General features: G+C 45.6%; 1 long non-coding RNA gene across 2 annotated transcripts in view; it reads right to left on the reverse strand.

Moving 5' to 3' along the window:
* Window positions 1-1,930: 1,930 nt before the first annotated feature.
* Window positions 1,931-26,826, reverse strand: part of LOC122551872 (uncharacterized) — a 31,301-nt gene continuing 6,405 nt past the window's right edge. Inside the window, exons 3-6 of one of the 2 annotated variants that reach the window (XR_015753398.1) lie at window positions 24,350-24,456; window positions 16,551-16,659; window positions 11,182-11,288; window positions 1,931-2,035 (exon numbers count right to left, since the gene is read on the reverse strand). This is a non-coding gene — a long non-coding RNA (uncharacterized LOC122551872). The remainder of the gene's footprint in view (window positions 2,036-11,181; window positions 11,289-16,550; window positions 16,660-24,349; window positions 24,457-26,826) is intronic. The other variant, XR_015753399.1, reaches the window with a different exon arrangement.

A 26,826-nucleotide genomic window follows, 5' to 3' on the forward strand; every position in this document is an offset into this window, starting at 1 on the left:
CCCTTACCTAACACTACGGGCAATTTAGCATGGCCAATTCACCTGACCTGCACATCTTTGGACTGTGGGAGGAAACCGGAGCACCCGGAGGAAACCCACGCAGACACGGGGAGAACGTGCAAACTCCACACAGTCAATCGCCTGAGGCGGGAATTGAACCCGGGTCTCTGGCGCTGTGAGGCAGCAGTGCTAACCACTGTGCCACCGTGCCGCCCACAAAATTGGTCCATTCCCACTCTGTCATTTGTAATGGGTTGCTTTGCCCGTAATGGGCTTTGTTTGTAAATATTCAATTGGTTACACGGGTGGATTACTGCTGGTAATTATATATTAACAAAACCCAAAATGGTGTAATGATGAACGTGGGTATGTTGCTCAGCTGTGTGAGATAACACTTCTGGGTAGGAGAAATGGGGGGAAAAAGAACACTTCACAGCTCACAGAAGGAGAACTGAAAAGCAGTTAAATCAAACCAAAGTTTCAGATGGGGAGGGAATACTTCCCTGGAGTTTAAGTAACTGGAAAGTGATGGTGCCCGTGAATAGACAGGATTTTGTTTTACAGTGCGTTTGAAATTTTTACAAACTGTTATATTCAGATAGTTTCATTTCCTTTCTTTTAGTTTTATTTATTTTGGAATAAATAGCTACAATATTTTAAAACCAAATTCACAAATCTTGTGTTAAAGACAAATGTTAAATAAAATCCATCAAACCATCCCTCACTGAAAACTGATGTGGAGGTGCAATCTCCTGGAGAATCCCTGCCCTGCCGACTTCTTTCTACCCGGACTCCTTAGCTTTATACCTACCTGGGAGATAGCAGCAGGAGGCCATTCATCCTTTCAATCCTGCTCCACCATTCAAAGGGAAACAGCTAGCCATGAAGCTCAGTCTCCTTATCCTGCTGTGTTCCAATCTCCTTTCATAACTTTAACTCGAAGAACTATATCTAAGTCCTTCTTTGGCTTCACTGCCTTTTGTTCCAGTGGCGTTGTTGTGTTACTGTGTGGGTGTAGGCAGGGGTAATGTGATGGTGCTGCCTCCTGGAGGATGCACTCAGCGTCCCTCTTCATCCTGCAGTAACATCAATTGGGTTTCAGCAACGAGAGATAGAAACCGTTTCCAGGATATGGGCATTACTGGCTCAGCCAGCATTTATTCCCCATCTCTCGTTATCCTTGAGAAGATGGTTGTGAGCTGCTGTCTTGTACCATTCACAGTCCATTTGGCGCAGATAGACCGACAATGCCGTGAGGAGAGTGTTGCAGGATTTTGGCCAAGTGATTCTCCATCTTTGGTTCTTCAAATTCTGGTTAACTTTATCACGATCTGCACATGATTTTGAGATTTCAGTCTGCAAATCTTCACTATCTAACACCCTGTATAAAGGAATATGTACAGATTAGAAATTCAGAGCAGACAATTCTAGTTTCTCTGGAATATCTTTTTCCACTTTCTACGCCAAAAGCTGTAACCCTCCAGCCCACTTACTCTCTCCCACCATTCTGACTCTACTATCCCCTAATGTACACCCTCCCCATTCTCATGGAGTTGTTGATAAACAGGTCTATGCCACCACTTCCCTTCCTGGTTAGACTCTGCACCCTTTCTGGGTTCACTTCCTTTCCCTCAGTTGGTGCAAGTCAATAATGTAACAGCAGAATGAAACAAAAGGAAACAGAAAGGGAGATGGCAGATCTTGGACAGAACAGGAACCTGCAGTCTGGGAGAATGGTTCACATCCTTTGCTTCTCATTGGTTGATTCCAGTGTTATGACAAGTTGGGAATGTAACTTGGTCCCATGTAGGTGTGGTGACACTTTGATCCTCCAACAGATCAATACTACAAGCAAATACGTTCCTCCTCCAGACAATCACAGTGTGAAATACTTTCCACTAGTTACCCCAAAGCACATGCTCCAAAACTCACCCACATTCTGTACGTGTGCAGTGCCAGGTTTCCCCACAGACGTGTGGTCCCTGCCTCGGAATTTGGGAGTTGCAGTCCTCATGCAGGCACTGGAGCCCTGTCTCTGGAACATGAATGAAAAGTGTGGGATGGAGGATGTTGTGCATCGGATTCCCATTCAGACACATGGGACATGTGGGCTGTCACTTGGATTTACTGTGACATCCGCTTAGACAACCTGATTTCTGACGTAAGGAACATAGATTCAGCCAATTGGGGGATAGGGAGGTTATTAAGGTGCAGTAGGCTTTCAGAAGAGGTGGCTCAGTGGCTAGCACTGCTGCCTCACAGCGTCAGGAACCTTAGGCGACTGTGTGGAGTTTACACATTCTCCCCATGTTTGCATGGTTTCGTGCAGTTCTCCAGTTTCCTCACACAGTCCAAGGATACGCAGGTTAGGTGGATTTCCCATGCTACATTGCTCACAGTGTCCATGCACGTGCCAGTTAGAGAATTAGCCATGGGAAATGCAATGTTACAGGGAACGAGTGGGTCTGAATGCGATTTTCATCATAGGGTTGGTGTGGACTCGATGATTACTCTGTTTCTGCACTATAGAGACTCTATTCCTGCACTATAGAGACTCTATTCCTGCACTATAGAGACTCTATTCTATTCCTATGAGGAAGAATATACTTGTCTCGATGTGTTGCGAATCTGTGGAATTCCCTATTCAAAATGCAGTGAATGCCAGGAAAATGAGCCAATTTAATGAAGAGATACAGATGTTGAATTTGCAATGAGATGAAGGGTGAGAGAGAGCAGGCGGGAAAATCCAGCTGAGACCGATGTGAGCTCAATCATCACCATATTAAATAGTGGGGCTGGTTCTCCTGTGCCCAGTGCTTATCTTCTTACAGTAATAACTGGAATGCTGAATCCAAAAATCACCACCTTCACCAAAGGAGATTTTCGGAAAACGACAGATAGTCAGGTGGATTAGCATTCCAAGCTTAGATAGTGAGGAATTTTAAACTGAGGGAAGACAGTGATTTATGGTTTTAGATTGCGTTGTACATTGGCAGCGTCCAGAGTACGCTGTTGTGAATATATATCCTGTACTTTATTACAAAGCCAAGGTCACTGACAATGAAAACCAAAACACCCAGGAAACATCGCCTCCCCTCGTAATCTGATAAAAGACTTCAGATAAGTCTGATTGAACTTAGAACACAGATGGAAAGCTGGAAGAATAGATTCACTCCCAAGATCCAGTGCTTAAACTACAATAAGACTACAATAGGATGAGGCAGGAGTTGGCTAATGGAGACTGGAAACAAAGACTTTACGGTGGGAAAGTTGACGGACTGTGGGGTAATATCAAAGCAATTTTTTGAAGTGCTCAGCAAAAGTATATATCAGGGAAAAAGAAGGACTGTAGGAAAAGGAATAATCTGCCATAGGTGGCTCAGGAAATAAGAGAAGCTTCAGCAAAATCGATTCCTGATGAAGGGCTTTTGCCCGAAACGTCGATTTTGCTGAAGCTCCTCGATGCTGCCTGAATTGCTGTGCTCTTCCAGCACCATTGATCCAAAATTTGGTTTCCAGCATCTGCAGTCATTGGTTTTACCCAGGAAATAAGAGAGTCTATCAAACTGAAATAAAATGCATACAAATTGCCAAAGACCAAGGAGATTAGAAAAACTTTAAAGATCAACAGAAAGCGAGATGGGATTGGGGGAGAAAAGTGATTAATACCTATCCCCAGGGCCAGAATAGCAGTTTACACTGCTAGAGGGGAACCTATTGTGTGGGGAACATATGGCCTCTGTAATTGTTGAAGCACTTAACTGTTACCATAGAGATAATCCTGATCAAGTTACAAATCACAGCACACCCCAAAAGCTTGTTCTTCCAAATAAACCTGTTGGATTATAACCTGGTATTGTGTGATTTATAAGTTTGTTCACCGCACCCCAACACCGGCTCCTCCACATCAGAATCCTGATAGATACCCCACTGAAACTGAAGCACCTGTCAGATACTTGAGGGAGCCACGGGGGCGTGGGGGAGGGGTGTGTGGTTTAACTACAAAGTGCTGAACTGAACTAGACTTTCTAACTGCCGTTGCCATGGAGAGAATACTGAGAGACAGCGTCCATTCAAAACCACAAACCACAAAGGTATAAGAATGGGAGCGGCACATCGGACAGGCGTGGAGTTACCTGATGCTGCCTGGAGGTGTTCTGCATGTACACTATCCAGGTAACTGCCATGTCTCATCAATAAAGACTCAAAGAAGACCAATCAGAGTTCTGTGCCTAGTTATTCCTATCCAGCAGGGTTCAGGAATATGAGAACACAGCAGTCAGTCTTCACAGTGGAGGATACGAAGAACATGCCAGTAATTGATAAGGAGACTGAGGAAGGTGAGAACCTAGATAATAACCATTATCGTGAAAGAGTTAGAGCTGGGCAAGCTAATGGAGCTAAAGGTAGACAAGTCTCGATGCCCAAATGGAATACATCCCAGGAAACCAACAGAGTTAATGGGAGAAATAGCAAATGCACTTAGAGTCATAGAAGCCTACAGCAGAGACAGGCCCTTTCGCCCAAACTGGCCCATGCCGACCAGACTGTCCTTCCACACTAACCCCATTTCCTGGCACTTGGCCCATTTGCTTCTAAGAGAAAATGAGGTCTGCAGATGCTGGAGTCAGAGATGGAAATGTGTTGCTGCGCTTCTCCAGCAACACATTTCCACCATTTGCTTCTAACCCTTTGCTATCCATGTATTTCTCCAAATGTCTTTTACCTGTTGTGAGTGTTCCTGCCTGAACCACTTCCACTGGCAGCTCATTCCGTATACATACCACCCTCTGTGTAAAACAGTTGCCCCTCAGCTTCCCTTTTATTCTTTCTCCTCTAACCTTAAACTGATCCAATCAAGCCGTCCAATCCTTGAGTTCCTGGGAAAAAGACTGAGTGCATTCACCTTATCCATGCCTCTCATGGTCTTATACACTTCTAGAAAAGAGCCCCCTCAGTTTTCTCTGCTCTAAACATAAAATCCTCACTTGTCCAACCTCTCCCTATAACTCAGACCCCTGAGCCCTGGCAACATCCTTGTAAATTGTTCTGCAATTTTTACAGTTTAATAACTGAAACCTACATTACATTCATCATATTTCAAGTATTTCCCCACGGCACTGGAAACGACGTGACAACGCCAATGGATTACAATCCATGATCGAGAATGAACTCCTTTACAACAATCACGTTTTCATAGTGTTTCCCATGGTGCAGGTAGCCTTGTCTCTTTCTGGTTGCATGGTTAATCCTTCTACAAAGCAAAGTTGTGTCTTAATTGTTCCTGGGAAATGTGCCATGATTTTTCAGACTTTCAAAAACAAATGAAATCTCTCTCCACACTCACCATGCTGACATGGACTTGGCTGTGTCTCAGTACTTTTGCAGTCACACTGAGATTTGAAATATTCGCCCACGGACAGAATACACACCTCTCCTTCCAGATGAAAAGGCCAATGATATTCAGATCGGCACGGCTCAAGTAACGATCAGATCTGAACATGAAGTTCAATTTGTATTTCTCATCCGCAAATCCACCCTTTCAGTACCATACAACAGAGCACCCAAGTTACCACTGTTAATACAGGATGGAAATTCATAAGACAATTGTAGATTAAACTGTAGTTTCCTTGTTCCCCCAAAGCTTTAAACCTCAGTCTCACAATTTCTCTCTTCTATGAACTGAAATCCAAACCAATTCCCCCACCCCTTTCCTCCACACCCAGTTCTCACACACTCTCTCTTCGAATTCAGTTTCCTAACTCCTGATGAGAACCATCCTGCAGACACTGCTTCCTGCACACTCTGGCCAAGACCCATCTTACTAAAATGAGCCAAATTAGAATTCTAATTGCAGACCCATCCTTGTCCCTTTCCATAACAACCCTGAATCTTCACAAAAGAGTTCTGATAACTTTCTGCAAAACGCTGCACCACTGATAGTCTGATCACATGTCAGGGTAGCAAGAAAAGGACCATTCCTCTGGGTCCTGCTCCCAGAGGGATGAAGCTGCTAATGATAGATTAATCCCTCACACCCACAGCCTCCTTCCCAGGCACTGACCTATACTGCGCATGCTCCCACAGTTGCCAGCACTGCACCCATGCACTGGTCTGCCCTCCTACAGCACGTGATCCCGATCATATAGGAGTCCGGGTGATTGACAGCAGCTGCTGCCCAATATATCAGAATCCCTACAGTATGGAAACAGGTCCTTCGGCCAAACAAGTCCAGACCGACCCATTCCCCCTAACTAATGTAACTAATACTATGGGCAATTTAGAATGGCCAATTCACCTGACTTGGGCATCTTTGGATTGTGGGAGGAAACCGGAGCACCCGAAGGAAACCCGCTCAGACACGGGGAGAATGTGCAAACTCCACACAGTCACCGTGGCTGGAATCGAACCCGGGTACCTGCTGTGAGGCAGCAGTGCTAACCACGGAGCCGTCTCTATCGACGGGAAGGGGGCGGGGCTGGAGGACTGGGTCAATGGGATTGTTAACAATGAATGAATGCGGAGGACACTGAGGGATGGACAGGTCAGTGAGGGACAGGATCAGTGCAGCAGCAGGAGGGGATACTGGACAAATTAAGCAATGGGAGAGTCTGACAGGAGAGAAACTACAGGAAGGTTCTGTTTGGAGGCTCAGGCAGGGACAGGTGGGAGATAGAATGGCCTGGTGGCTTGGGCAGGTTTACTAATCAGCCTCTTCAAAGATGCTGTTACTCAACTCTGAGCCTGATCCTCGTAGTCCAGAAGTAACGACACTTACATTATTTCCAGGTGGACAAGGGATACAGGCACTGCCTTTCAAAAGGAACTCACCTGTATTGGTGACATTAACAAGACTCAATACAGAGTCACTGACAAAATGCTGGTGTACTTGAATTTCATCAAGAATATTAACACCTATAACTGGGCAACGCAGACCCCAATGTACAGAGTTAAATCCTGGATACTAATAACAGCTTTGTGCATGGGAAATCATATCTCATGAATTTGACTCCGTTTTTTTGAAGGAGTAACAAAGAGGATTGCTGAGGTCAGAGCATGGATATGGTCTACGTAGACTTCAGTAACGTGTTTGACAAGGTTCCCCATGGGAGACTGGTCAGCAAGGTTAGATCGCATGGAGTACAGAACTGGCCCGAAGGTAGAAGGCAGAGGGTGCTTTTCAGGCTGGAGGCCTGTGACCAGTGGAGTGTCACAAGGATCGGTGCTGGATCCACAAAATTTCGCCATTTATATCCATGATTTGGATGTGAACATAAGAGGTATTGTAAGTACGTTTGCAGGTGACACCAAAATGGGAGGTGTAGTAGACAGTGAAAAGATTACCTCAGAGTACAAGAGGATCTGGATCAGATGGGTGAATGGACTGATCAGTTCAGTTTAGAAAAATGCGAGCTGCTGCATTTTGGAAAAGCAAACTTTAGCAGGATTTATACAGTTAATAGCAAGTTCCTGGGGAGTGCTGCTAAATAAAGAGTGCAGGTTCATAGTTCATTGACAGTAGAGTAGCAAGTAGATAGGATAGTGAAGACGGCAGTTGGTCTGCTTGTCTTTCTTGGTCAGAGCATTGAGTATAGGGGTTGGAAGGTCATATTGCGGCTGTACAGGACATTACAAAAGTTGCTGAATCAATATTCCATATCATTCTGTTCTCCTTCCTATCAGATGGATGTTCTTAAACTTTAAAGAGATCAGAAAAGAATTATAGCATGTTGCCAGGGTTGGATAGGTTGTTTTCCCTGGAGCGTCAGAGGCTGAATGGTGACCTGAAAGAGATTTATAAAATCAGGCTTGGCATGGATACGGTAAATAGACAAGATATTTGCCCTGCAGTGGGGGGAGTACAGAACTAGGGGACTGGGAGGGAGGGTAGGCAGACAGGGGGTGTGTGGATCGAGAGGGGTGAGACAGAAATGGCTGGGGAGAGGGGTGAGACAGAAATGGCTGGGGAGAGGGGTGAGACAGAAATGGCTGGGGAACGAGGGGGGTGACAGGGAGGGCGGCACAGAGACGGGTGGGGACATAAAGTGGGATTAGAGAGGAGGGGAACAGACAGGGGGAACGGGGGGAGGCTGACAGAAAGGGGGAACAGGCCGACGGGGGGGGGGTGGTAAAACAGGCAGACAGAGGGGAGGGATGGACAGAGTGGGGGGAGACGGAGGGGGGGAGCAGACAGAGCGGGAGAGACGGGGGGAACAGAGGGGGAAGATGGAGAGTTATTTTATAGATCTAAAACTCAACCCTGTTCCTGTTTTCTCCTCCTCACCTTAATTCCCTCTGGAGGGCTCAGAACAACTGTATAGTTCTTGGAAAGTAGAGTTTCAGGGAGATCAGGTGCTGAAAGTGGCATTTGGGACACTAACATTGAATGGAATGTGCTGGTTCGATTCGATTCCACTCTCTGTGTGGTGTTTGCACATTCTCCCTGTGTGTCTCCGTGGGCTTCCTCTGGGTGCTCTTAATTTCCGCCCACAAATCCAAAGACATGCAGGTTAGCTGGATTAGCTTTGGGTAATGGTAGGTTACAGAGTTAGGGTGGAATGCTGTTCCGATCGTTGGTATGGTCTCATGGGCCGAAAGGCCTGCTTCCACACTGTAGGGATCCTGTCACTGAGTATAGGGATTAGGAGGTCATGTTGTGGCTGAGTAGGGCATTGGTGAGGCCAGTTTTAGAATACTGCATTCAATTGTGCTCTCCCTGATTTCAGAAAGATGTTACAAGAATAGGACTCAACCTCTTAATGACAAGTTCCTGGGAAGTGTTGACAGACAAACAGACCATGCAGTGTGGGTTGATAGTTCCTTGAAAGTGTGGTTGAAGGTAGACAGGTCAGTGAAGGTGGTGTGCGGTATGCTAGCTGTTATTGGGCAGTGTATTGAGGATAGGAGTTGGGAGATCATGTTTCGGTTGTATAGTTTATTGGCTCGGCCACTTTTGGAGTCCCATACTGCTTTCAATTCCAGTCTCCCTGCTATAGGAAAGATGTTGGGAAACTTGCAAGAGTTCAGAAAAGTTTTACTACGGTGTTGCCAGTATTGGAACATTTGAACTATAGGGAGAGGCTGAATAGGCTGAGCCTATTTCCCTGCAGCACTGGACACTTTAGGTGGCTTTATCGATCTTTATAAAATTATGAGGAGCAATGATAGGGTGACTAGTCATGGTTTCGTTTTTCCCAGGTAGGGGAGACCAAACATATATGAATCTTTTTTCCAAGGTGGAAATGACAAATTCTAGAGGAGAGATGGTAAGTTTAAAGGATATGAAAACCGAAACAACTGAAGATGCTGTAAACCAGGAAGAGAAACAGAAGTTTCTGGAAAGCTCAGCAGGTCTAGCAGCATCTGTGAAAAGAAATTAGAGTTAATGTATCTGAGGAAGGGTGACCAGACCCGAAACTTTAACTGATTTTTCTTCACAGATGTTGCATGACCTGCTGAGCATTTCCAACAACATCTTTGCAAGTTTAAACGGAGTTGTTTGGAGTATATACCTGAGAGTAAATTTATAAAGTGCGAGTGAGACCACATCTGGAGTAATGACAGAAGTTTTGGTCCCTTTATTTAAGGAAATGTGTCATTTCATCAGAGGCATTTCACAGAAAATTGACTGGGATAAACCCTGGATTGCAGGGATTATCTTTTAAGAAAAGGCTGAAGAAATTGGGTCTCTACTTACTGGATTTGGGAAGAATGAGAGGTGGTCGCATTGTAACATGTAGGATTCTTAAGGAGTTTGACAGGGTAAATACTGAGCGGATGTTTCCCATCATGAGGGAGTCTGGAACCAGATTCTGGGACACTCACGGAATCACGGGTTATGTTTTGGATTCGTCAAGTTTAAGGCAACACTGACACAGGTCAGGGGTTTCAGTAGCAATGGAGCTGGGGTGAGGTAGAGATAAGCAACATTTTGAGAGATTGAAATTCCTGGTGTTTGTGATTGTGTAGATGTCTGATCAGAAGGTCATCTTGGGATCAGATATGAGAGCAATATTGTGAAGGGTGCGGTTCTGTCTCAGATAGTTCCCAGTGGGAGGGAGGGGCTCAGCAATAAGGGAAAGTAATTTGTAATAGCAACTGAAGACAATGGCTTTAACCATTGCAACGTTCCGTTGCAGGAAATTGCAGCCAATCGCGTAGTGGGAGCGTGATGAGCAGTTTGATAACTGAGTAATGGAGAGCGATGATGGTGAGGGAGAGCTGGGCAGTGTCAAAGTACATGTGAAACCTAACACGGTGCTTTTGGGCGATATCACCTCCTGGCAGTGAGTAGATGAGAAACAGGAGGGACCGAGGAGAGATCCTTAAGGGACACCAAATACAAGGAATTAAGAAAGGAAAGGGAGAGTTGGGATGGAGCAGGTTTTTCCAACAACGGTGGGGTCAAATATTAGTTTGCAGCAGAATGGGAGAGAAGGACATAACCAGAAAAGACAGACAGATAGAACAAGGAACAATATCTGTGAATTGGCGAGGGGGAGTGATGAAGAGGAGGAGCAGCCAAACTCCAAAAGCACTATTCCTACATTAGTGACATCACCCAACTCCACCCTAGTCTCAGCTCATTTACTGAAATACTCGTCTATCCCTGTGTTATCTCCAGACTTCATTATCCAAACACACTCTTGGCCAATCTCCCACATTCAACTTACATGTAATCTCAAGAGTATCTAAAACCCTACTGCCCAAGTGCTCACTTGTACCAAAACTTGTTGATCCATCAAAAGGCTCCTATTAACAAGCAACAATTTAAAATTCTCACCTTTGATGTAAATTCTGGCTGTGAACATCCCTGTCTCCCTGCACCACACAACCTGCGAGACCTCGACAACTCATTTTCTTTCAGACTCCCGACGATGTGTTTATTCATTGCTTCAACTGTCCAGCTGTTTCTACTGTTACCAAGATAACACGGTCTGGAATTCCCATCCTAACCCTCTCAGACCAGCTGTCCCCCTTTAAGGTATTCCTGAAAACCTGTTTATTTGGCAATTCTTTTGATCACCTGACCTAATATTCCCATCTGTGGCCTTATGTCAGAAGTTCTCAATAGTATTTCTGTGGAATTATAAACATGATAAAAAAAAAACTGTTGATGATTTGCACATACATTGTAAACTCTTCACTGTCGCTGAGTGAATAATCTAAAACAGCTCTTACCCAAACACATTGTGGGAGCACCTTCACCACACGAACTGCAGCTGTACAAGGAAGTCAAACATCACCTTCTCCACAGGCAATGGGGCTTTGGCACTGATCATTGGTATCTGTGGAGGGAGAAACACACAGTTGATATTTCAGGGAGTGCAAATGGAAAATGGTGCAGAATTTGGGATTTTCAAATGTGCGTTTTAGAATGTGCACTAAGTTCTGTAAAACCTCTCATCCCATACCATGAAAATTTCCTTCTCTTCCTGGTCAATATGTCTTTCCTTTCCCCGGCCATTCACCTTCACATTGCCAATGCCTTGGCCACAACAACACTGTGCTGTCAGTGAAGTTTATCACGTGGTTGAGTATAGTCCCGCCCCTCATTCACTCCGATTGGTTGAAGGCCCAACTAGCACCTCTCGCCCCCGTTCGCCCACTCTTATTGGTCCTGCGCTGACATCAATAATCCGAGGCCCATTGTGCGCTGGAGCATGCTCAGTGCTTCCTGCTTTTGCTGCTGTTCATCAGGTGTGAGAAAGAGAGGGCTCATCCATGTTTCTCCTGATGTCAGACAATAACAACAACTACCTGCATTGTATGGAGCCTTTCACACTGACAAATCTCCAACAATGCTTCATGAATGATGGAAACATTGATTAAAGAGAACGATTTTTAGATACATCTTTAAGGCGGACAGAGGGGGTTCGGGAGGATATTCCAAAGGTTTGTGTCCTTGGCAGCTTCAATCATGGAGTGATATCGGTGGGCAACAGCTTACAATGGAGACAGTGGCTAACCATAGGTTAACAACGTCATGTCGTAGCCCCCTACCCCACACACCAGGCCTTGTTCTCACAGCCTGCCATTACACACTGCCTATGGTTAGCCACTAACAGTCTCCATGAACAGCTAGTCACCCTCCCCCAGCCAGATGGTTATCCTTTTTCCAACTGTTCTTCTCACTCTATCCCCACCTATCCTTTACTCCTTTTATCCTTCCCCCCACACTATTTTCTGCACATAAACTGACATTTATTCTCAGTAACATCTGTTCTGTGGAAGGGACACCGGATCTTAAACTTTAACTCTGATTTCTCTTCACAGATACTGCCAGACCTGCTGAGCTTTTCCAGAACCTCCTGGTTGTTGTTTCTGATTCACATCTTCCGTAGTTCTTTTGGTTTTAATTTACTGGGAGTTTGTATTTCAGGTCCAACAGCCTCTGTCACAGTCTCTGCTGTCTCTCCCAACCCCAAACAGTGACACTGCACCTGCACAGCTCATGGACAGTTGTTGTCTTGCTGGCCACACCCTTCATTCAATCCCATTGGCTGCAGGACCACACAGACTCTCCTCCCATTGGTCTAGAGCTGCCGTCAATCAGCCGGGCCCCATTGTGATGAGAGTGGAGGGCTAATCCCTCTCTCTGCCCTGGGATGAGCTTCATAATTCACAGTGAATGGGGCAGTATCACAGAGCACAGGGCCTGGGGGCTATTCAGCCCATTGGGGCTGTACTCTCTCCCTCTGTAGATGCTGCAAGTCTGTCCCAAGTCCCCTCCCATGTGCCCACAGCCCCCCAAATCTTTCCTTACAAAGTAAATTCCAAGTCTGTTTCAGAATACCTGCTGAATCTGTGTCGTTCAGACTGTCCCAGATGCTCAGAACTTACTGAGTAAAATAGTGTTCACATTTTCACCTTGTACTATTTGCCAATTACTTGCAAGTAGTTACTAAAAATTGTGACAGTGTTAACAATTCCTCTCTCTCTGCAAATTCAAGACCTTGGAACCAAATCTGCAACAGATCGAAATCACTGCTTCACCTTCTCAGCTCCAAGGATAATTATCTGTGCTTCACCTATCTCTGCACAAAATAGAGAAATGCATCTTAATTTATTAAGATCAAAGAAACAGACCTTCGGTCCAAGTCGTCCGTGCCAACAAGGAATCCTAAACTAATGGATTCCCATTTACCATCTATTGGCCTGTATCCATCGAAACCCTTCTTATTCATGTACCCAATTGGAAGCCTTTTAAATGTTGTGATTTTGTCAGCCTCCACTACTTCATCTGGTAGCCCCTCCCAAACACACACCACACTCAGCTTGAAAACGTTGCCACTTAGATCCCTTTTCAATCTTTGCCCTCTCAACTTCAACCCATGTGCTCTCGTTTTGGACGCACCTAACCTGAGGGAAAAGGACGCCAGATGCTCACCTTATCCATGCCCCTCGTGATTTTATAAATCTCCATGAAGTCACCTCTCAGTCTTTGACTCTCCAGATAAAATAACCCCAGCCTTTTCAGCCTCTCCTTGTAGGCCAAATCCTCCAATCCTGGCAACGTTTTTGTAAATCTTATCCAAACCTTTTCAGGTTTCATAACATCCTTCCCAGAACGGGGAAATTCAAACTGAAAACGGAATTCCAGAAGTGGCTTAATCAACGTCCTGTCCAGCCACAGTATGACGTCCCAGCTTCTGTATTCAATGCTTTGACCAATAACGGAGAGTGTTAATGGAGTCCCATTTGCCAGCGGTTCACACTTATCCCTCTAAAACCTTCCTCTTCATATACCCAATCAAATGCCTTTTAAATGCTGCAATTGTACTAGCTTCCACACTTCCTCTGGCAGTTCATTCCATACTTGCAATGCCCTCAACATGAATAAGATGCCCCTTAGATCCCTTTTAAATCTTTTCCATCTTACCTTAAGCCTGTACCATCTAGTTCTGGACCCAACGAACTTGGGAAAAAGTCCCTGACTGCTCACCTTATCCATGCCCTTCATGATTTTATAAGATCACCTCTTAGCCTCCAACTCTCCAGGGAAAATAGTCCCAGTCTATTAAGCCTTTTCCAATAGCTCAAACCGTCCAACCCTGGCAAAATCCTTGCAAATATTTTCTGAACCCTTTCAAGTTTCTCAACATTACTCCAAGAACGGGGAGATTGGAACTGAAAACAGAATTCCAGAAGAGCCTTAATCAGTGCCCTGTCCAGCCACAATATGACATCACAACAGCTGCATTCAATGCATTGACCAATAACGGGGGAGGGGGGGGGGGGGGGGTACCAAATGCTGTATTCACTACCCCGCCTACCTGTGACTCTACTTTCAAGGAACTATGAACCTGCACTCCAAGGTCTCTTTGTACAGCAATGTTCCCCAGGACTTTACCATTACGTTTATAAGTCCTGCCCTGATTTGCCTTTCCAAAATACAACAACTCACATTTATCTAAATTGAACTCCGTCTGCCATTCCTCGCCCCAGTGGCCTATCTGATCAAGATCCTGTTGCATTCTGAACTAACCTTCTTCACTGTCCACGACACCTCCAATTTTGGTGTCTTCTGTAAACCTACTGACCATACCTCATATAATCACATCCAAGTCATTTATTTAAGGGCCCAATATCCATCCTTGCAGCACATTGCTCCTCACAGGCCTCCAGTCCGCAAAGCAACCCTCCATCATCATCCTCTGTCTCCTTCCTTCAAGGCAGTTTTGTAATGGCTTGCTCTCCCTGCATGCCATGTTATCTAACCCTGCTAACCAGTCTGCTTTGTGGAACCTTGTTGAATGTCCATATAAACAACATTCACCGCCTGGCTTAATCAATTTTCTTTGTCACTTCAAAACATTCAGTCAAGTTAGTGAGACACAATTGTGCATGTACAAAACCACATTGACTCTCCCTGTCATTCCTTATCTTTTCAAAATAGATTGATATCCTGTCCCTCAGAATCCCTTCCAACAACTTGCCTGCCACTGACTTCAGGCTCACTGTTCTCTTGTTCCATGGCCTCTCCTTACCACCTTTTTAAAATAATGGCACCTCACCTGTCGCTATCAACGATACAAATACCTCAGGAGAGCTGAAAATGTTTTGCTGGAAAAGCGCAGCAGGTCAGGCAGCATCCAGGGAACAGGAGAATCAACGTTTCGGGCATAAGCCCTTTTTCATGAAGGGCTTATGCCCGAAACGTCGATTCTCCTGTTCCCTGGATGCTGCCTGACCTGCTGCGCTTTTCCAGCAAAACATTTTCAGCTCTGATCTCCAGCATCTGCAGACCTCACTTTTACCTCAGGAGAGGCCCAACAATCACTTCACTAGATTTCCAGAAAGTTACAGAATACACCTGATCATTTTCCAGGGCTTTATCCAACTTGATGCGATTTAAGACATCCAGTACCACCTCCTCTGTAACATGGACACTTTTCAAGTTATCACTGTTTATTTCTCCAAACTCTCGAGCTTCCGTACACTTCTCCAGTAAAAATGACGTGAAATATTTGCATATCTTTCGCACTCCCTGTGGTTCCATAGACAGCCTTGTTGACCTTTAAGGGGTCCTATTCTCTGGTCCAGCTAATCTTTTGTCTGTGATATATTTGTTTAATCTCTTTGGATTCTATTCCAGGACATCCCAGAAAGGCCTACTTCAAGGACCGTAAATTCCCTCTGACTTGATCAACACATACCCTCCACTTCCCGCACCTGCGCCTTTACCCCACCCCTCCAGCCACAATAAAGAATATATCCCTGCGGTCTTCACCTTCCACCCCACTAATCTCCAGGTACAGCACATTAACCTCTCATTTCTGCTACCTAAACTCAGACCCCACCACCAGAGACATATTTCCCTCCCCACCTTTATCTGCGTTCCGCAGAGACCATTCCCGCTGCGCCTTCCTTGTTCGGTCCACACCCTCCCACCAACCCACGCTCCACATCCTTGACCCTCTCTTGCCGCCATGGGAGATATAAAACATGCGGCCACACCTCCCTCTGACATCTGTCCAAGTTCCCAAAAGGATCTTTTCACATCAGGCAGAGATTTGCCTGCACATCCCAAAACCTCATATACTGCATCTGGACACTATGGGAAGAAGGGCTTATGCCAGAAACGTCGATTCTCCTGTTCCTTGGATGCTGCCTGACCTGCTGCGCTTTTCCAGCAGCACAGTTTCAGCACTGGGGAGAATGTGCCAACTCCAACAAAGACAGTTGCCCGAGGGTGGAATCAAACCCAAGTCCCTGGTGCTGAGGAAGCAGTGCGAACCACTGAGCCACAATACTGTGGGATCTTTAGTGCTGATGCGCTGCCCCACTGATACCTCGGTCACTCACCCTGCCACATTTCCTAAGAGGCAGTGATGACGGAGTGAAATTATCGCTAGACAGTTAATCCAGAGACCCAGATAAGGTTCTGGGGACCCGGGTTTGAATCCCATCACGGCAGATTTTGGAACGTGAATTGAATAAATATCTGGAAAAAATAATCTAGTGACAACAAGGATTCCACTGTCAATTGTTGGAAAAACCAATGTGGTTCACTAATGACCTTTAGGGAAGGAAAATGCCATCCTTACCTGGCCTGGTCTGCATGGGACTCCAGACCTATAGCAACGTGGTTGACTCTTAACTGCCCTCTGGGTAAACGCAGCAATAAATGCTGGCCGAGCCAGTGACAGCCTCATCCTGTGAATGAATAAAGAAACAGGTCAGGTTTTGTTCCTTCTCTAGTAGGTACATCCTACAAACTGAATCTGAAATGTTTTCGTTCACACTGAACAAATACCTTTCCATCCAAGCCCTTAACACTACAGCACTCCCAGGCCATGTTGGTAAAGTTAAGACCCCTTATCATTGCATCCATATTATTCTTACAGATAACTGAGGTCTCCTGGCAAAATTGTGTCTCAATTCCCCGCTGACTATTGGGAGAGAGTCTATACAATCCCAGTAAGATGGTCATCCCTTTCTTATTTCTCAGTACCAACCAAATAACTTGCCTGGAGGTAATCCCAGGAATATCCTCCCGAAGCCCAAGCATAATGTTGTCCTAATCAAAAACACCTCTCTCCCTGCTCTGTTGCCCCCTTTCTATACTTGCTATAGCATCTATACCCTGGAACATTAAGCAGCTAGTCCTATCCATCCCTGAGTGATGCCTCTGTAATTGCTGTAATATCCCAGTCACATGTTCAAAACCATACCCTGAGCCCACCTGCCTGACCTGTCAGGTCTCTTGCACTGAAATAAATGCAGTGCAACTGGTCCGTCGCACCTCATTCTGTGACTTGCTCTTGTCTGCCTTGACAGTCTGACTGGTGAACAGTACCAGCCTCAGACTCACCTCTTTTCTCACTATCTCTTTAGGATTACCCCGACTCCCTCACTGGTTTAATGCCTCCCGAATGGCACTAGCAAATCTCCCTGCTCGTCAGGGCCCCATGGTTTCCCCTTCCTATGCCATTGGTACCAATATACAATGTCCTCCCACTGGTTATTTTCCCTTTTGAGAATATTCTGCTCCCTCAGAGACATCCTTGACACTGGCACCAGGGCAGCACCACCCCATTCTGATGTTTCACTGTCAGCTGCAGAAATGGCAGACTGTGCTCCTGACTGGAGAGTCCCCTATCACCATCGATCATGTGGAACTGGATATACCTCACATTATGTTAGAAGCCAGTCTCAGTACCAGTAACTTGGCTGTCAGTGCTACATTCCCCTGAAAGTCTATTACCACCTACATTTTCCAAAACAATACACTTGCCTGAGATGGGGATAGCCACAGGAGACTCCTGCAGTACCGACCTATCCCCCCTAGCTTTCCTGGCGGTAACCCATCTACCTGACTGTATCTGCAGTATCCTGCATTTCTGAGACTGCCACCTATCACAGCCCCCAGCTCCTGTCAATTCCTCACTGCCTTTAATCACTCCTCCACCAATCCATGCGTTCCAATAGGATTTTCAATCACACTTGCTGCAGTCATAATCATCAGGATCATTGAAACTTTCCCTAATCTCCCACATCCGACAGGAACAGCACGCCACTCGACAACAGGCCATCTCTCCGCCTTAACAATCTACAGACCAAGACAAAGGCACAGTCTTACTGCTCGAAAAATACTGCCCGAGAATAACTTAATGCTTTCGGTTCATATCTTAAACATTTAATCAAGGGACCGTAAGACATTAAAAAGAAATCCTCACCTTACTCACGATTGTAGATTGAATAAAATAAAACCGACGAAGATTGATATTTGAAGAGACTGAAACTCACTGAGCTGATCCCCGGCTCGGAGTACTTCCAAGGGTGAGGTCTCTCTGAGGGCAGCTGTGAAACGTCTCTGTTTCTCTTCTCTGCCCATTCCATTTCCAGAGAGGTTTTTAAATTCACAGCAAGTCAGCTCAGAGAGGTCACTGCTTGGTTTTATTCACTGGGGGTTGCCTTTGCTGCCCAGACCAGTATTTCTTGGCCACCTTTACTTTCTTGGAGAAAGTGGTGTTTAACCGCCTCCCTGAAATGCTGCAGTCCATGTACACCACAGTGATGTTTGGACAACAATCCCCCTGTGGCCCCACATCCCTCCCTGTCTCTGTAATCCCCCTCCGGCTTCAGAAATTACATGTCTGTGGCATAAGATTTTTATTTGGATTCATTTTTGTTTAATAACCCCCCCCTCCCCCCCAAAAAAAAGTGAAATATTTCGCTCCCAAACAAATTTCTGTTGATTGACCTTTCGGAGAGGCTGACACACGGACGTTGCAGTATTTTATCTCACATTGTACACCTAGAATGATGGAACTTTCTTTTAAACATTGCTAAAAGGGAGGCAATGGCTTAATGGTATTCCTGCCAAATGAGTGACATGTGCAATGTTCCGAGGATTAGGGATAGAATCCCAACATGGCTGATGGTGGCATCGGAATTCAATACAATCTAGAATGAAAAGGCGAATGATGACCATGAAACTATTGTCAATTGTTCGAAACCCAGCTGGTTCACTAATGTCCTGTCGGGAAGGAAACGGTCATCCTCACCTGGTCTGGCCAACATGTGACTCCAGACCCACGCAATGTGGTTAACTCTCAACTGCCCTCAGGAAAAATACTTTTAAAACTGTTAACAAATAATCCGCAGGTATCACTTAAAAACTGGCTGTTCACATTGGGACCATGTGAATTTCTGAACGGCCTGAACTAAAACTGAGTTTCAGCCTCACCTTCTCCCCGTCTCACATCAGTCTGTTTACACCCAACTCCAGAACACTCTCATTGAGCCAAGCAACCCTCACAGTGCAGCCCTGTCATTTTCATTGTCTGCTCATACCTACACTGCCCTCAGCCTCCTGTACTGTTCGAATGCATCTCAATGGGAGCTCAGTGAAGCACCTCATCTTTCAATTCAGCCCTTTGTTACCCCAGAGTCATCCAGCAGTTTCTGGATGTACAGACAGTTGTCAGAAGCTGGGACATTCCACCTGAAAAGGTACTGGAATTTGAGTCCAAAAGGATTTTTAATGGGAAGTTTGCAGGTAATTGAAGTTTACAGGTTAACATCATGAAGTGGGTGATTGGGTCTAAATCTGAGAGTACTTACAAAGAGACGAGGTGTAATTTGGATAAATCTGTGCTCCCTCGCAGGCCAATATCTCCTTCCTCAGCTGCAGGGCCCAGAACAGAGCACACACCCAAAGGGTGATCCAACCACGAATTTGTACATCATTCTGCTTAACAAAAATATTGGAGATATCTTCCCACAAACAGAACAGACAAAACCTTTCTCCTTCCACAGTTAACTGCCAATGATATTCAGATCCCGATGACTCCATTGACTGTAAAAACTGCGTTTGAGATCCCAGCCTCAATTATTCTGATTTAATATCCGATTAAATGAATTCACGAAACAAAACTCACAGTCAGTACAGGAAGAATATAAAGACATACTTTTTTCCTGGTATGTGCTTGATGTGTAAATGCCTCTCTTCAAATCGCACACCGCCACCTCCCCCCACCCCCCCCCCCCCCCCAAATCCTCGGAAAGGGACATGCACATGCGCCTCACTGTACCTTACCCCCAGTTCAACTAACCTGCAGATCTTTGTACTGCAGGAGATAGGGGTTAAAGAGGAAATCATCGGCAGGGACAGAACCCAAAGACAGACCGGAACATTTGGAAAGACAAAGGAGTGGATTACGATCTGACTGGGAGGGTGCGTAGCTGTTAATGGAGGGACAGGAACCTGTGTCTGGCAGCATCTCCGTGGAGGTGGTGGAAATGGCGACTGATGATCTACGTTCTGCTGCAAAAACAGACCCCGAGCTTCCAGCTGCCTGCCACTTTAACACACAAGCCTGTTCCGTAGCCAACATCTCTGTCTCATGCTTACTGCAGTGTTCCAGTGAGGCCAGAACATACAAAATGGCCCCGTATTTCAAGGACTGCAATTTCCACTCCCATGTGTCACTACCATCCACCACATCTCCTCCACTTCCCTCACCTCTGCCTTTGAAACCCACACCTCCAACTGCATCAAGGATAGAACCCCCCCACCCCCCATGTCCTTACCTTCCACCCAGATACAACATATCATCCTCTGCCATTTCCACCAGCTACAATCAGACCGGACCACCAGCTTCTTAAGGGGTTTGACAGAATAAATACTGATGTGTCTGAGTGTAAATACTGTGGGGGGAAATTGAAACCAGATTCTGAGTCAGTCACAGAATCAAGGGTTCTGTTTCGGATTCGTCAAGTTTAAGGCAACACTGACACGGGTAAGGGGTTTCAGTAGCAATGGAGCTGGGGTGAGGAGGAGACAATCAATGTTTAAGAGATTGGAATTCCTGGTGTTTGGGATGTGTCGATGTCTGATCAGAAGGTCAGCTTCGCGTCAAATATAACTGCAATACTGTGAAGAGTGTAGTTCTGCTGCATAGTTCCCAGTGAGAGAGAGAGGCTCAGCAGTAAGGGAAAGGAATTTGTCAAGCAACGGGTTTAACCACTACAATGTTTCATTGGAGGAAACTGCACCTAATCGAGTAGTGGGAAAGTGGTAAGCAGTTTGATAACTGAGTAACAGTAGAGTAATGGAGAGGGATGATGCGGAGGGAGATCTGGGCATTATCAGTGTACATGTGAAACCCAACATGGTGCTTTTACACAATGTCACCTCCTGGCAGTATGTAGGTGAGATACAGGAGAGAGTAAGGATAGATCCATGAGGGACACCAAATGCAAGGAATTCAGAAAGGAAAGGGAGAGTGGAGATGGAGCAGGATTTTCCAAAAAAATGAGGTCAAATGTCAGTTTTTCACAGAATGGGAGAGAAGCACATAACCAGAAAAGACAGAACAAGGAACAATGTCTGTGAATCGGTGAGGGGGACTGATGAAGAGGAGGAGAAAAGAGAGTTAGAAAGTCTATGGTTTAGTAAGATTAGGGTAAAGGGTCAAGATGAGCTCTGATAAGGCTTGACATGAGATGAGATTGGAGAAAGATGTAGGTTTGGACAAAAACCGGGAACACCACGTGAGGCAGTTTGGCTCAGTGGGCTAGTGGGAGGGAGGGAGGGAGGGGGGGAGGGGGAGGGGGGAGTGGGGAAAGCAGCAGATCGGATTATCTCAGTCTTAGTGACAGAGAAACTCCATGTACTCCAAACTCTTGTTGGAGCGAAGGGTGGAGGAGACAGGATAATGAACAGTGTTTCACAATATTACTCACTATATTAATCACTGCAAAGTCTCAACAAAGGAATGAAACTGGATGGACCACTCGGCATCTAAGAAGGCACCATTTAATACAACCACAGAATCAGCCCTTTAGATGGTGCAACGTCCTCCAGACTAACATCTGGATTTTGGTGCCAAAATGTGCAGAGCTGTCTCACAGACCAATCAAGGAACAGCTTGACATAGTCATACTCATGAAATCAATCCTTACAGACAATGACCAGACACCACCATCACCATCCCAAGATATTGAGATTGTGGTGATGGAAAAGCACAACAGGTCAGGCAGCACCTGAGGAGCAGGAGAATCGACGTTTCGAGCCTAAGCCCTTCATCAGGCTGACCTGCTGTGCTTTTCCAGCACCAGACTCTTGACTCTGATCTCCAGCATCTGCAGTCTTCACTTTCTCCTGAAATCTCTGGATATGTCCTGCCCCACCAGCAGGACAGACCAGGCAGAGGTCGTGGCACAGACAGGGAGGATTTGCCCTTAGAGTACTCAGCATTGGCTCCGGAGACCAGGAAATCTCATGGCTCCTGTTGATTATCACGTCGTGTCCTCCCTTGGCTGACGGATCAGTTCTCCTTCATGTTGAACAACATTTGGAGGAAGCACTGAGGCAATAAAATGGTGTCAAACGTACTCTGGGTACAGGATTTCAATGTCCACAATCGAGACTAGCTCTGCAACAGATTTACTGACAGCTGGCCAGGTCCTGATGGACATAGCTGCTCAACTGAGTCTGCAGCGGGTGGTGAGGGAACCAAGAGGGAAAAACATACTTGATCTCATTGTTATGAATTGACCAACTGCAGATACATCTGTCCATGACAGTATCAGTACGAGCCACCATCACACATTCCTTTTGGAGACAAAGTCTTGCCTTAAAGTTGAGAAAAACCTCCATTGTGTTGAGTGACACTATCACCGTTCTAAATGGGACAGACTTTGAAGAGATGTGGGATCTCAAACTGGGTATCTCTGAGGCACTGTGGGACATCAACAGCAGCAGGGCTGTACTCCAACACAATCTGTAATCTCATGGGTTTGTAAATCCCGCACTCACCCATCACAATGGACAGGAAAGGAGGGCATGCCATGAGCAGCATCAGGCAGACCTAAAAATGAAGTGCCAAATTGGTGAAGCTATCAAACAGAACTACCTGCATATCAAACAGCATCAGCAGCAAGCAGAGCTAAATGATCCAACATCCAATGGAACAGATCGGAGCTCTGCAGTTCTGCCACACAAAGTTGTGAACGGTGATGGACAATTAAACAACTCACTGGAGGAAGCATCACAGATATCCCCACCCTTACTGATGGAGGGGTCTTACACACTCATGCACCAGATAAGATGACAGCATTTGCAGAAATATGCAGCCGGAAGTGCAAAGTGGGATGATCCACCTCAGCCTTCTCTACTGGTTTCTAACATCACAGATGTGAGTTTTAAGCCAGTTCGGTTCAGTTTGAATAACATCAAGAAATGGTTAAGTAGTGCAAAGGCTACGCGCCCTGCCAATATTCTGGCAATAATACTGATGGCTTGTGCTCCAGAACTTGCCACCCACCAAGCCACGTACCGCTCCAGCACTGGCATCTACCGACAATGTGGAACATTGCCCAGGGATGTTCAACACAACAACACAGGGCAATCCAACCCAGGCAATTTCCCTCTGTCAGTCCACACTCGATCAGCAGTAAAGTGATGGAAAATGTCATCTACAGGGCTACCAAGCAGTAGCTGCTCCGCAACAGCCAGCTCAGCAACACTCACTTTAGGCTCCACCAGGGCCACTCAGCTCCCGATGGTGTTACCTCGCTGATTCACAATCTGGCAACCAGCTGAAACCCAGAGGTGAGGTGAGAGCGACAGCCCAGTCCCACTCCAAGATCACTATTTCTAGCTGATTCTACCCTTGTATCAGCTCATATACTCTCATCCACCTTGTGTTATCTACAAACTTCATTATCCAAACACACTCCTGGCCAGCTGCCCACATTCAACCCCCCTGTAATCTCAAGAAACACTATATCTCTGCTGTCCAAGTACACCCTCGTACCAAAATTTGTCGATCCATCAAAAGGCTCCTATTCATAATCAACAACATAGAGCCACAGAGATGTACAGCATGGAAACAGACCCTTCAATCCAACCCATCCATGCCGACCAGATATCCCAATCCAATCTAGTCTCACCTGCCAGCATCCGGCCCACATCCCTCAATTTAAAATTCTCACCCTTGATTCAATTCCTGGTTGTGATCATCCCGAGCTCGCTGCAACACACACCCTTTGAGACCTCAACAACCCATTCTGTTCGAGACCCCCAATGATCTGTTAATTCATTACCTCACCTGTGTGGCTGCTTTTACAGTTGCCAAAGCAAAAAGGTCTGAAATTCACAGCTAAAACCTCACAGATCTGCTTTCCTCCTTTAGACAGTCCTCAACACCTGCTTATTTGGCAATGCTTTTGGTCACCTGACCTAATATCATCCTTCTCTGGCATTATGTCTAAAGTTCCCAATAATATTTTTGTGAAATTATAAGCAGGATAACAAAACTACAAACTGTTCTTTAATTGGACATTATCTTCAAATCATCACTGTTGCTGTAATGAATACTCTAATGTCTCTTACCCAACCACATTGTGAGAGCACCTTCACCACACAAACTGCAGCTGTACAAGAAAGTCAAACATCACCCTCTCCCCAGGCAACAGGGATTTGGCATTAATCACTGGTATCTGTGGAAGGAGAAACACAGTTGATGTTTCAGGGAGTGCAAAACGGATTACAGGGAATGAAAATGGTGCAGAAGTTGATAGTTAGAAATGGAAGGAAAATGCACTTGCTTATTGGAAGAAAGAATTCTTGGCTGTCAAAGATTTTCCAGAAAAAAATCAATAAGCAGCACATGGTCAGGGGCTGGGCCGCAGTGAAAAATCAACTTACAAAAATGTCTGTAAAAGTAATAGTAAAATACTAAACAGACCAAATATACACGCTTTTTTGAGACTAAGGAAGCTAGATATTGACAGAGTGGTCACGAGGGAGCCCAGAGATGAAGCAGAACAGTGTAAGCTGTTATGATCCCACAGTCATAGCACCAACACAGACCCTACAGTCTAACTCATCCATGCCAACCAGGAATCCAAGTCGAATCTATTCCCATTTGCCTGCACTTGGCCCATATCCCTGTAAATGCTTCCTAATCATATCATGTGTCTATTTAGATGCCTTTAACATGTTTTAATTGTACTAGCCTCCACCACTTCCTCTGGCATTCATTCCACCCACTGCATGAAAGAGTTGTCTTTTAGGCCCTTTGAAATTTTCTCCGTTCACCCTAAATGCCCTCTACATCTGGCCACCACCACTCCAGGGAAAACACCTTGTTCATTTACTCTATTCATGCCCCTCATGATTGTATAAACCTCCATCACATCACCACTCAGCCTATGGCACTCCAGGGAAAACAGCCCAAGCCTTTTATGCCTCACCCTACAGCTCAAATCCTCCAACCCGGACAACATCCTTGTAATTCTTTTTTGAAACCTTTCAAGTTTCACAGCACCCTTCTGATAGGAGGCAGGCCAGGACTGCACACAATATTCCAAAAGTGGCCTAACGAATGTCCTGTACAGCAACATGACCTCCCACATCCTATACTCAATGCTCGAACCAATAAAGGAAAATATACTGAATACCTTCTTCATCATTCTATCTACCTGCAATTTGACTTGCAAGGACTATGAATCTGCAATCCAAGGTCTCTTTGTTCCGCAAACGTCTCCAGGGCCTTGCCATTCAGTGTACAAGTCCTGCCCTGATTTGCTTTTCCAAACTGCAGCACCTCATATTTATCTAAATTAAACCCCATCTGATCAATATCTCATTGTAATCTGACGTAACCTTCTTCATTATCCACAATACCTCCAATTCTGTATGACCTGCAAACTCATTTACGATACCAAATCATTTAAATGAATGGCGAAACAAATCCAGAAATAAACATCCATTTCTCTGAGTTTGAATGTGCTCTGTGTAAATCCTGCCCAATGACTCTGTACCAGAGAAAGGCTGAACACGCGCCTGGCTGCACCTTGCCCCCTACAAAGCTGGCGGCTCCGCACGTGTCCATTGAATTCTTGCCCCGAATAAAAATGGTGGCGCGCACTCATGCCTGCAGCCACACTGAGGCAATTCCCCATTTACTGAAAACACGAGACTGGGACGTACGAATTTGTGTTTTCTGACGTGCATTTTTTTTTTGTAAAACCTCTCCGCTCATACAGAATCGCTCTCACCTCCTGCGGTTCCACAGACAGCCTTGATGACTTTTGCGGGTACCTATTCTCTGCCTGGTTACTCGTTTGTCCTTAGTGTATTTGTACAATCACTTTGGATTCTCCTTAAACCTATTTCCTAAAGCTATCTCATGTCCCCTTTTTGCCCTCCTGGTTTACCTCGAGTATACTCTTACAGCCGCTACACTCCTCTAGGGATTCACACAAACACAGCTTTCTGTCCCTGCCATATCCCTCCTTCATTTTTGCAACCAGGCCCTCAATTTCTTTCGTCAGGCAGCACTCTTTACACCTACCAGCCTTGGCCTTAACAGGAACATACTGTCTATATACTCTCATTGTCGCAGGCCGAGGGAGGCAATGGCAGATGAGGATACAGAAGCAATCATTCTCAGTAAAGAGGTAATGGGCCTCCTGACTCTGATGGAATGCATCCCAGGGACTAAAAGAAATGTTGAGGAGGGGTGGGGGAGGGGGGAGAGAATAACAAATAGACCTCGTGATAATTCACTAAAATTTGTTGGATGTCTGGTTTTGACAGACTGGAAGCTGCAAATGTGGTGCCACTATTTTTCAAAAAGGATCCGATGGCTTAACTTCTGTAGTGGAGGAAATGCTTGAACCTGTCAAGGAAGTAGTGGTGAGATATCTGGGTAGAAATTGGCTCATTGAGCAGACACAGCATGGATTCATGAACGGCAGGTCACGTTTAACGCGTTTACTGGAATTACTTGAGGATACGACGAGTGCGTTGGACAAGGGGGATTCGGTGGATGTGGTGTACCTGGATTTCCAGAAGGCATTCGA

Source organism: Chiloscyllium plagiosum, unplaced genomic scaffold, assembly GCF_037043375.1.
Source record: "Chiloscyllium plagiosum isolate Xiang-an unplaced genomic scaffold, Cpla_swu_hap1 HiC_scaffold_37, whole genome shotgun sequence".
Lineage (NCBI taxonomy): Eukaryota > Metazoa > Chordata > Chondrichthyes > Orectolobiformes > Hemiscylliidae > Chiloscyllium > Chiloscyllium plagiosum.